Raw genomic sequence first — 12636 nt, 5'->3', positions numbered from 1 at the left:
GCAACTCCATTATCTTAATTCTAAATTCAAAATCAAAATATAGACTTTACTAAATAAAGAATAGTTTAGAGGAAGTCAGTTTTAAATACCTTCAATGCATGTATCAGTGCACGAAGAAAAATATGTTTACACTTTTTACTTGAACATAGTATCTTTTCAGTATTCTTAATGAAACATCCATGGATTACATTTCTTCCTATCAAATTCATAAACTCTAGGAATCTTAGTAACAGAAGATTATACAGCTGGATACAAATTAGAAAAAGAAGGTTCAAATGCCTAGTTTCACTCTTCTTCAGTGAAGAAAGTCAGAAAAATGAAACTACTGTATAGCTGTGTAATCAGATGAGAAACTGTCTTGACAGAATAAAAACAGTATTTGGGCTTTATAAACAAGTTGAAGGAAGGTGTTGATAGAGAAAGACAACATAAGAAAAGAAACAAGGTTTAAATTGTAGGTTTTAAAAAAATTCTGTGTAACGGTATGGAAATATATGTTAATATCATAAAGACATTGCCAATTCTATTCCTAAACATCCAGAGTATGTTTTCAATATTATCTCCTAATATAAGTTTTATAAAGAATAGAATAATCAAAGCTGTTCTAATCCACACTTTTGAACAGACTTTTGTACAATGACACGTGCACATTTTATACCTTCTTTCTAAAACAGCTTCAGTATTAAAATTATTACATGAAACATTTACTCTCATGCAGTCTGGAAAACACAGCTACTTTTATTCTCTGTGTATATAATATTATTGCATATTTTCTTGAAAAATTCAGTAGTGTAAGTACTTGCTCTTTCATCCAGTTATAAAATATCTCTCCCCACAGGATTGTCAAACTAGCTGTGTATACAGTTCCAAAATGCTGGATAGGCAACAGATGTTCAATGATGGCTAATCATGGGAGTAATACTGTGAGCGATATTAAATAGTTCTCCAAGGAACACTTCAGTCAGCAAGAAGGTGCCATACTGATGACTCTACCTGTGGCACAAGAGGTCAGGGAGATGCATAAAAACCCTGGGAACTGCAGAGATACCACACAACTCATGTGAGGAGAATGGTGAAGGCTGCAACGTCAAGCACATAAAGCAAGCAGACACCAGAAGAAAAGCTTGTGTGATCTTAAAGTGATCTCATTTTGAAATTTTTAAGATAAAAGTGCAATTACATGAGTTCATATTGCTTTTATAGGCATCTAACTCTTCGGTTTGCATGCACACTACTGAAATCTATTCAGCTATATACTGTACTCTAGCCATCCAACGTACTGCTTTTCACTGAAAACAGTATTTTTCAAAGGATATTTTGTAGATATTTCTGCAATACTCACTGCTCAATTATGATTAACTTTGTAACTCGGTGAGATATGATGCTGTTCTCACTCTATATTTGGGGAAGTGAGGCAAAAGGAGAAAAATTTAAGTAGTTGAAAGTATAACATTATCTTATGTAACACTTTTAAAACCTGAGGATCAACTTTTGGGAGAACTCAAGTAATATTATACATAATTATTCAAAGTCTCACTACATTATGATGCTAAAAATTTGGTGTAATAAATTTAACCCTGTGTATTCTGGAAACAAGAAATATATGATTATTGGCAATCTTGACTATTTTGGCTTAAAAAAGTGCAGTCTCCACTGGAAGCGTGTAACAAAGAAGAATTCAGTTCTTTAGAGAAGATCTACCTACAAAAATTTCTATAACTAGTTTGTAAAACCAAGGTGGTTTTAACTTCTTCAGCTAATGAGGCAGAAGCCAATTACGTAAGTATCATTCACAGCAAAATCTCAATAGGAGTCTTGAGAACTGAATAAGACCCATTTCTTACAACTGCATTACTGAATACTCGTGCCTCTAGGGTTTCTGTGCAATTACTTTCACTGAAGACTATGTTAAGTCAAAGCATTTTGTATTTGCCAACATAGCCACTTGTTACCTCAGGGCACTTAGTGGTCTGAACTTTGTGTAATGGTTCCTGTAGTCAAACAAACAAACAAAAACAGAAAATGGAAAAGGCAGGAAAGAGCTGGAGTATCACCATTATCTTTGAATACTTCAGAAGTGATAAAGTGAGATTATTGATTAGTTATCTTCTGAGCCTGAGAGAATTGGCTTAGTTTGATGTGACAGAGAATACTCAGGTTGGATAGAAAGGGGATAAGCTCTCTTCAGCCTCAAAGATGATCAAAGCAAGGAAGTTATGGGATCTACTTCAGTGATCTCCAAGAACAGTCTGGAAAAATATCTGTTGGGATAATCTAAATCTATCAATGATAGATGTTGAAACAGGCCCCAACACTCACTCTTTCTATGTACAGTTTATGTTCTTTCTGACCTTGCTTCAATGCAAAAAAACATGGAAACAAACTTATAAAGACCAATGTCTTCCTTCCATCCCCATTCAAAAACAAACAAAACCATCAAACTAAAAAAAGCTCACAGGAAAGCTTCTTATTCACTTTTATCAATTCAGTGCATGCTACAAGTATTTCTGTATTGTACTGCATTGTATTTTTGCAGCTTAAATTCTAGATACGATGTTGGAGTTTTCTGTGATGCAGGACATTCCTGACAGAAGAGTAATCTGGCAGTGAGCTTGAACACATAAACTGCAACATTAAATTTAAGATGCTTTATCATAAAAATTAAAATTATTTAAAAAGGAAATGAGTTTCAAGCTGTCTGAAGGAATAGTACATACAGTAAAAAACACCCGTGGAAGACTTTAGACCAAAAGTGCTGCCGCTTTTCAATCTTTTGGGGATGTGAACAGCAAAAGGAGATTTTTAGAACGAAGGAACCATGCCCTGATTGAGTTTGTGACCTTGAGGAACATGGATCTGGCTAAGAGTAGAATCAGGACCCTGAGCTTCAGAAGTGTGAACTTCTGGTCGTTTCAGAATTGCTGAATAAGGTCCCATGGGAAACTTTCCTTAGAAGCACAAGAATAGAATAGAGCTGGAAGACCTGTACGGATACCTTTCTGACGGCACAAGAGCTCTCCATCTTCCAGTGTAACAAATCTGCATGGCTGAGTTAGGACATGCTGGTCAAACTGAGGGAAAAGAAGGAAATGTACAGGCAGTGGAAGCAGGGACATGTAGCCTGGAAGGAAAACAGGGATGCTGTCCAGCCATGCAGAGAAGGGAGTGGGAAAGCCAAGGCACACATGGAAGTAAACTTGGTGAGGGATGTGAAAAGTAACAAGAAGAGATTCAGCAGGTTTACTGGTCAGAAGAGACAGACAAAAGAGAGTGCATCCCCTCTGATAAATGAGAACAGACATGACTTCAACTGACATGAAGAAGGCTGAGGTACTCAACAAGTTCTTTGCCTCAGTCTTCACTGGCAGCCAGGCTTCCCATGCCTCTCATGTCCTTGAACTGCTAGGCAGAGGTTGGATCAGCAAAATCTCTCCCAGTTTAAGAGCAGAGCAAATCTAAGACCACTTCATAAGGGTGAATGTTTACAAGCCTACAGGGCTGATGGCATGCAATCCAGTTTTCTGAAGGAATTGGCTGATATGGTTGCCAAGCCACTGTCCATCACATTTGAAAAGTCATGGGTGTCAGATGAAGTCCCCGGTGACTGGAGAAAGGAAGAAAGGAACTACAGGCGGGTGAGACTCACCTCTGTGCTTGGGAAGATCCTACTGGAAGTTATGTTAAGGCACATACAAGGTGATCCAAGACAGGCAGCATGGTTTCACCAAGGGCAGATCTTGCCTGACCATGTGGTAGCTTTCAATGATGATGGCACTGGTGTACAAAGGAAGGGCAAATGATGTCACTTACCTGGACTTGTGCAAGACCTTCCACATGGTCCCACATCATATCTTTACTGCTAAATTGGAGAGATGTAGATTTGAGGGCACTCTCCATCTGCTGTACTGCATCCATGTCTGGGGCCTTCAGTACAGGAGGGATGCAGAACTGTTGGAGTGGATCCAGAAGAGGGCCACAAAGATGCTCAGAGGGCTGGAGCACCTCTGCAGTGAAGGAAGAAAGGTTGAGGGTTGTTTAGCTGGGAGTAGAGAAGGCTCCAGAGAAACCTCATTGCAGCCTTCCAGTACTTGAAGGGAGCTTATAAACAGGAGGGAGACTGACTTCTTACATTATCTGATCATGACAGGGCAAAGGGAAATGGCTTTAAACTAAAGAGGGAAGACTTAGGTTAGATGTTAGGGGGAAATTCTTTACTCAGAGAATAGTGAGGTACTGGAAAGGGCTGTCCAGGGAAGCTGTGGGTGTCCCATCCCTGGGGATTTTCAAGACCAGGTTGGATGGGGCGCTGGGCGGCCTGATGTAGTGGGTGGCAAACATGTCCATGGCAGGAGAGTTAGAAATAGATGATCTTTAAAGACCCTTCCTACCTAAGCCATTCAGTGATTCTGTGTACTTAGAGATCATACCTGGTTCTTGTGCTTGTCATACCACTAGGATTAGGCACCGAGTCAGCTTCCAGCTGAAGTACTCTTCCTTAAATGATAATTTAAAAGCAAGACTGCATTTAGAGCAGCCTACAGACCTCTCTGTGATATGTGATCACACGCTTTTGAACAAAGAAGGATACACCATCACAGCTGTCTCCTTGACTATCCTTTCCTTTTCTTCTCTTTCATGCACTCTTCTTTCAGACTCAAATTTTAAACACAAAAAGCATCAATACATAATCCTTAGGCAAATACAAGTTCTTTTATGTAATGACCTTTGTCCAAGAACTTTATAGCTGTACCTGAACTTAACCATATACACTGAGACTCAGCGAAACACATGTAGATAAAACATTCTGAGTGGCAGCATATATAATATAAGTCAGAGTTAAAAAGGATATTGATGTAAATACTATAGAGCAGAAATAAAATCTTTGTTCTACAATGTCCCTGTGTTTCTTTGCTGTCTTACTTGGAAGGTCCTAGCAGTACAGACTGAAACAGCAATTATCAAGCTCTCCCCTTCAAAGTCCTCTGCACTACCAGATATTGCCCTACCATTTAGTCAGATTTGGTGATTGTGTTATGGGAGAGAGAATAAAGGCGACTGAGAAAGATCAGCCCTTTCTGCATCTACTTAAATCCAGGTGGGATCAAGCATATCATGGAATGGCACCTGAAATATGGGCCTAAAACCCAAGTAGGGACAGTATTGGAGAGAATTCCCAAGACATTTCAATGACTCTGACCATGTAAGAGGTTTTAGCATGATCTGACAGAGTTCTGAATCATAGATTGGCAACACCTGCCCCAAAATGGGTTTGAGATGTTTGGATGCAGAACGAGATGTTTGGTTGCACAACAGACTTCAAATAGATTGGAAAAGGAAATCCAACATTTTGTATCAAAAAAATTGATCTAAATACTTTTCTTAACAAAGTCCAAAATATTTTACCCTTATTATCTGCAAATAACCCTGTGAAACTGAACTGTTCTGAACTTATGCTGATTTAAACAAGTTTTTATTGAAGTTTCTGCCTCCATTCTACTTTTTACAAATTATATTGCTAACTTTTTTCCTATCCTTATTTCTGCAGCTTTTCTGCAGCGTATTTGCTCTTTGCACTCACATTTTTGTTATTGAAAATCATGCATTTCACCTTTAAAATGCTTTCAAAGATGTATGTTATTTGCTTGCTAAAAATTGAAAGCCAAACTCTGCAGGCCTTTTCCTCCAGACAGGTGAGTTTTGTCCTAGACTATTCAGCAGCTCACAACATTTCAGGACTCTATCAGAAGAAAAAAAGTTAGAACTCAATTTTGCTTGTTCTTGGCTCTGCTATTGACTTGCTGTATGACCTTGGGCAAGTAACCTCTCAACTGTCCACCTGTAAAACAGAGACAAGACTACACACCCACCTTCTTGGTTTATTCTGAGCTTTAGTGTTTATGAAGTGCTATGAGACACTCTGGGAAGTGCTACAAAGTGAAAAGGGTTATCAATCATCGTCAGTAAAACACAGGCTGCTGAAATACAGTGAAATCTGCCTTCTCGTGGGACATGTTCGATCTTGAGCTGCATTCTGTACAGTATTCGTAATCTTAAAAGTGTCTCAGTGCTGCGTAGCATAAGAAAGGATAAATATCCCTAAGCATTCCAGGAGACTACTAGAAAATATTTCTGGCTTGAAGATGGGAAGCCTGTTGGTAAAGTGTATGTTTCTTTTCTAAATACCTAGTTGTCTTCCATAAAAAGAAAAAAGCCATTTTGAGATAGGATCCCTAAATTACTTAAATAGCTAGACATTAACTGAATGCAGCACTAAATATCAATTTAAGTACTTGGCTCTCAAATTTCATTTCATTCACAACGTACTAGGTAAAATATACTAAAATAATTACTTGGTTATTACTCATGAATTCCAGTGCAGCAGCTGAGACAATGTAGATAAATATGATTAATTGAAACAGAATGAATCACAACAAAATATGTTGTTGTATAAGGTATGATTAACTCTACAGTGATTCATATCATTTCAAGTAACAGGGCTTTTATCAATGACAGCTACAAGGTTGGGAAATGATTTAAAAGCACTTCATCTCAGAGAGCCACTGCAGTTCACAAGGTAGATGGGGAGAGAAGAGTGAGGAAGAAGCAGATTCAGTGTCTGCAGCTGAAATAGCCAAAGGCTATTTCAGCAACCGTCCCACAGCACATCTTTATGACATGCCACTGACATTATCAACCTCCCCTGTGCTACAGACCCTCTCATTTTTCACTTGGCCACAATTTATTAGATATTCCAATACTGAGAAAGTTAATTTTGTGAATTAAGCAGCAATATTAAAATGCCACAGCTTTCCTATAGTTGGAAATGCATTATCTACACCAGGAAATAGGTGTCAAGATTCTACAAAGACACCAAAGAAAAATAACATTTATTTTTTCTCCACTCAAAATTATAATTGTTAATTCCCAGTCTCCTTCCAAAGCCTTTGCAGCAGTCTTAAATATAAGATTTATAAAAAGAAATTGCCATCTGTTTACAGCAGTTAGAAAAGCAAACACAAGCAGCAGTTGACCTTAAAAACCTCTATCTGCTGAAACAGAAGAGAAGATGAGCTGTCTCCTTACAATTTTTTTCCCCATGTGTATTTAATAAACTGGGTCAGAATACCTGGCTGTGGTTTTCAAAGTAACTGCAAACTCCCTGTAAGGGAACATGCAAGCCTCACTTTCACACTCAGACTACAAAATGAAGATAATCACCCTCACCAGTGGGGAAGGTTTCTGAAAACCTTTGGAAAATGAAAAATACTGGCATATAAATTGGAATGTAAAACACTGACACCCAACTTAATTCATTTAAGACAATATTTCTCAAAATTTAAATCAGAAGGAAAAAAGATTTAGAAAATGAATGTAAAGGTGGAATTCATAAGGAGGTTATCTTACAAACAACTACAAAAAATAATCCTTCAATATCCACGAGTTCCTGTAAGTCAAAGAGAAAGAATTAAGGTATCTTAAAGCTCTTTACTTGCAAGTAAGTGAACTGTGCAATAAAATGAGCCTCCTTGAGACACTTTGCTTCAATCCAAACACAATTCAGTGTTTGTCTTCTACTAATAATTTCAAATATTCAGAAGTGATTTTGAATGCTTACGTGAAATTAATTACAAAAACAACTTTGTTAGATTCATGGCATGACCAGCCATCATTTGCTATATCCCTATTCTTCTTGATATGGAAGAACAGATTGAAATGTTTGCCTCCCTTTCCTCATTCATCAAAAGTCAAACTTCCTCCACACATCAAATTATACCTGACACCTGATTTTCTCCCGTCTCTTACTTCTTAATCATTTTGTTGGAAACAGACAATTCACCAGTGTGAAAAGGCATGCAGTAAGGGTGGGAAATGATCTGCGAGGTGTATGAACAGAAGCAATTAGACTGGTGTAAATTCAGATCCATTACACCATTATGAACATACATCACTTTACAGAAAATCACCAGGTGGCTTGTTCACCTTACAAAGGCTATTAAATCCCATTCTTGTAAGCTGTGGGCAGATTCCTAAGCCAATTTGGTCCTAGGTGATAATCTACCCAAGTTTATATGCAGGAGTGAGGTTTGTCCAAGTGTCATATCTTAATGCTATATACCAAAGTATGTGCAGTGAAAGGTGTTTGCAAACATGTTATAAGCTACAGGAAAGGAACAGACAAATTTGCTTGGAAGCTGTCATTTTGATATAAACCCTATTGCACTGAAGACCATTTTATGCTAGAAAATTGCATTGACTCCTACAGATAAGATAAGCACAAAACTACATACTGATTGCAAGATCAAAATCATGAGAACATTAATAATTGCTACCAGTTTAAAACTTCAAGGAAATTTATCAGTTTTAATGACTTTTATCAGCCATCAGAAAGATTCCATGTCATTAAGGAGATGTGTCTTTATAAAGGCTCATAAAGGTTCATAAAGACTGTATTTAAACGACATGTATTGTGGGAATGTTTACGTTAGTATTTGATACATCATTTGAAAGCATTTTAAATTGAGACAAAAAAAAAAAACAACCTACAATTTCACTATAATTGTAAGACAAAATGATGACAAGACCTGTTTCATATCTTACTGTATACAAAGGCAACACACCTTCTTAAAGCACAGGATTCATAACTCCAGAACCATTACTAAAGCTATTGTCATTGTTTGTCCAAGTATAAAGTCTTGCACCCAACTTCAGCATCTTTTCAGCTGTTGCACCAGCATTGATTTCCTGAAAAACGTAGCAGAAGCATCTGTCTCTGCAGAACTTCAGTTTACAGTGTTGAAATTGATTTGTTCAGTGTGTGTTTAGAAGCAGCAGTTTTATACATCAGAGAGGAAGATCTTATTTCCAAGATTTGTTCTATTACTATTCTTTATTATACCACTGCTTTAAAAAAAATCCATTATTTTTATTCTACACACCCTCCTTATCTTTTATTGATCGCTGCACACTATATAGTGCAAGCTATATTGATTGATTATGGTTTTTATTGTGAATCAAATAGATGAGGAGCTCAGTATGTCTATAATTCTGAAGTTTCTAAATTTAAAAATTTCTCAGTGATGTCCTGCCTACGCAAAGGAAGAGATCCCAGAAGATCTTTACCACATCAATACCTTAATAAACACTCTTCTCTGAGTCACAAATGACTGCCACATGCAGGGATAAATCATATGAAAGCTTTGTAGAGTCCCTTGAATTTTGAAGACCTCCACAGCAAAGATACTGTGACCCACCTGCATGTTTCAAAACAGACCTTTCCCCATAGGAGCAGTTCATTCCCTGAGGAGATGCCACTCTTATCTTTGAGGGAGACTAGAAGTTGGAGTTCACCTTCCAGTTCCATCACTTCTTTGGGCTCTCAGATGCAAATACGGTAGGACAGCAGCGGGGCTTCCTGGGCTGATCCCTGTTGCAAGTGCCTCAGAGACAGCAAATTTTGGCCCTAACTGGAAAAGAGGTCTAGGAAAGAAATACATGCAAATTCTGGCTCCTTAACTGGCAATTGCTGTGTAGAAAATGTTGCACAACTTTGTGTGAGGATGTAGTATTAAAAGCTTTCACTCCTTGGAACATTCTGCTGCTGAAAGTTACTTTCAATTGTAAAATATGTATTGCAAGGTGAGCCTCTACAGAGGAATTAAGTAGCAACTTGTGACAAAGCAGTTACCATCAGGAGATAATTGACCTTATTTGAGATTTAAGCATCCTGAGGCAAAGTAGAGTGTGCTTAATCCTCGCAGGTTAATTATCCAGTGATTATGGTAGCTTGGAAGGTATTATTGCTAAGAATCATTTGCAAAATGACACTATTTAAAAAAAAACTTAATTTAATAAAAATTAAAAGCAATGACAATAATCAAGTTCTCCAGTCATGTATTGCTAGACTACAACTGCAGAATGGCCTTAATTGGTTAGCAGCAATGAACATGTAATTATTCCTATTCAGAATGTTCTGTACTAAATTTGTTACATGAAGTACAGTTAATAATATCAAAAATCCAAGGCAAGATGTTTGGCTAGCTATAAAAGGGATCTAAAACAGTGATCAAAACACCAGTGGTCATTGAGCTAGTGCTGGAACCGATAAATGTGCTGAGTTCCTACCACCGCGCTCACTGTCTCGACTGCAGATAAGGGTATGCTGGCATTCACATTGTAAACTAGAACATTTATTCCAAGAGGTTTATAACTTGCCCGTTTTAATTGCCATCTGGCTGAAACTTGAAATAACCAATCTCCATTCAGATGTAAATTTTCAAGTAGAAGATATAATTTAAAATCACTTTGCCAATTGTTTTTAGTTTAGGAACAGCAGCAATTTGGAATCTTGCTGTTCTTGGATGTTTTTTCTATTGGCCTAAAAAAAAAATAAACAGCTCAGTGCTTAACAATCAAATTGCATTGGTCTATAATGTAGCGTGAAGATAAACACAGAGAGGAATAAAAATTGTGTCTGAGGCTATTGTTGTACTAATAAAATAACAACCACACCACTTCGGGTGCCTTACTTGTATGTTAACTTATGTGCTTCTAGTACTTAACTAAACTAGCATAACTGATAGAAAACTTTGCAAAATGCAAAAGGAAATCATAGTGAATGAGCAAAATCTTGGTGTTGGTTAGCTGAAGATGTTCTCTGCCCATCAAGGCAGGCATAAAGACAAAAAAGTTCTGAATGTACTTGCAAACGAAATGAATATAGAAACAATAAACAAAGAAGGAAGCTACCAGAAGGCAGAACATGTCAAAGTAAGCTTTTCTTCAGTTTTGCAACCCAAAACTGAAGTTTTACCACAAACCATATGCAAAGAGTAGAAAGAATGACAATTACAAAATACAGCAGCTATTATAAACCGGATGTATACCATGCCAAGGGTGTGGTTTCAAGTTATACAGAAAGACAAGAGAATAAATCACTGTGAATATAATTTCAACAACTCAAAAGCAGCAACGACCAGTTTACGTAGTCGAAAGCAGAGACTAAAAGATGACCAGGATTTTCAACTGGTTACAAAGTTCAAGTACATGGCATGCAAAAAGGAACATAAATGACCTATACTCTGAAGTATTTACATACAAGTCTAAAGACGATCATTTTAGTTTAAACAGTATCTTTTACCTGAAAGACACTAAGATGCTTCAGAAAATGTAGGGAATATTCAATGCTTTAATACACACAACAGTGCTACATGATATTTTACGACAGCAGGTGAAAAATACCACAACTAACTGAAATGGCAGGGGAAATTAAGGTAGTCTGAATATAATTTCCAAAATTGGAATGTTGCCATAGTGGGCTATTGCTTATTAAGTATGCAAATATACAAATAGTACCGATCAACATTTTATCTTCTGAAAAACAGCACCTTATGAACTCCTGTGATACGAATTTAATGAGGAAATATTTATATAGAAGATCAGACATATTTAGTCCCAGAAGCTTCTCTGAAGCTTTGCACCCAAGTATTAATTAAACTTGGTCTACCTAATTTGTGAAATCTGATTTTTTTTTAATTTATAATATACTGTTATTAAATGAGAACGCTCAGTATCGTGCTTGTGAGGATTGTATTGCAAAAAAAAACCCAACACAACAGAATAAAGCAAAAATTGGCAAAAACAGCAAATTATCAAGAAAATACTGCTTGCTTTGCTAGCTACAGGTTAAGAAAGATTTCCCATCCTACTTTAAAAACATTACAATTTCCTTCATTTTAAAAATACTTCTTCAAGTATTGTATCTGTGTGTTAGGCCCTGATCTGTAGACAGCAATAGTAGAAAAATTGATTTGTTTTGTTGTAACTCCCTGAGTCACATCCAGGAATAATCACTGACAGGAATAAGTCACTTCTCCATAATTTTCCAGTATGAACATAGTTATCTTTGACAAGCCAACACTTCAATTAGGTATGCCACACTTTCCAAGATACATTTATCTATTAAACCATGTTGTGCCAAGAAAACTAATATTTAAGAGCACTTTCTGAAACAGAAAAAAAATTAAAATGATATCACTACAATGAGTAAAACTGGAATTCAGTTTGCCTATTACCATGGACTTTCAGGCAAGACTTCGTGCAAGATGTTTCTCCAATGCTGTATAGTGAAAATAATCCTTCCTTGACAAATGACCAGTCTATTCATGACAAAAATTGGTGAAAGACTTCTAAACCAACTGACTGGTTTTTAGCTTTCTCTTACAACTTCTCTCCAAAGGGTCTACTTCAACACAGAAATGTTATCAAGAAAAGGCATATGAGTACGAAAATGAGTAGCAGCACTTCCACGATGGCCCTTCATATGCTTTTTCCCCACAGAAATGTAACTGCAGGGCTGGTGCGTCATGTATATGGGCATTTATTAGGAAGCAGCTAATACAATGGAGATTTCCTTTTTTAATCTGGAGTAATTTCCTCACATGTCTCCAGACTAAAACAAGCAAGTTGCAAATCTGACAGGTCAAATTACATATTTGGCATCAACTGACATTTCACAATCCTGTGATTATGGATTTAATTCTCCAGTGTTATCTAAGATGGTCACTGTCTTTCTGTATGATGGAGGACTGGAAAGCGGGCTGATAGACACAAACAGGTATGTGCAAGAGACAAATATCT

The 12636-nt window shown here is 37.0% G+C and overlaps 1 protein-coding gene across 2 annotated transcripts in view; it reads right to left on the bottom strand.

The window, feature by feature from the left end:
* Positions 1-12636, bottom strand: part of ADK (adenosine kinase) — a 267965-nt gene that overhangs the window by 65452 nt on the left and 189877 nt on the right. The window lies entirely within an intron of this gene.

The sequence above is a fragment of the Centrocercus urophasianus genome, unplaced genomic scaffold (genome assembly GCF_019232065.1).
Source record: "Centrocercus urophasianus isolate 14NV4802_14NV808 unplaced genomic scaffold, USGS_Curo_1.0 seq_17, whole genome shotgun sequence".
NCBI lineage: Eukaryota > Metazoa > Chordata > Aves > Galliformes > Phasianidae > Centrocercus > Centrocercus urophasianus.
This window is presented reverse-complemented; position numbering and strand designations above follow the sequence as displayed.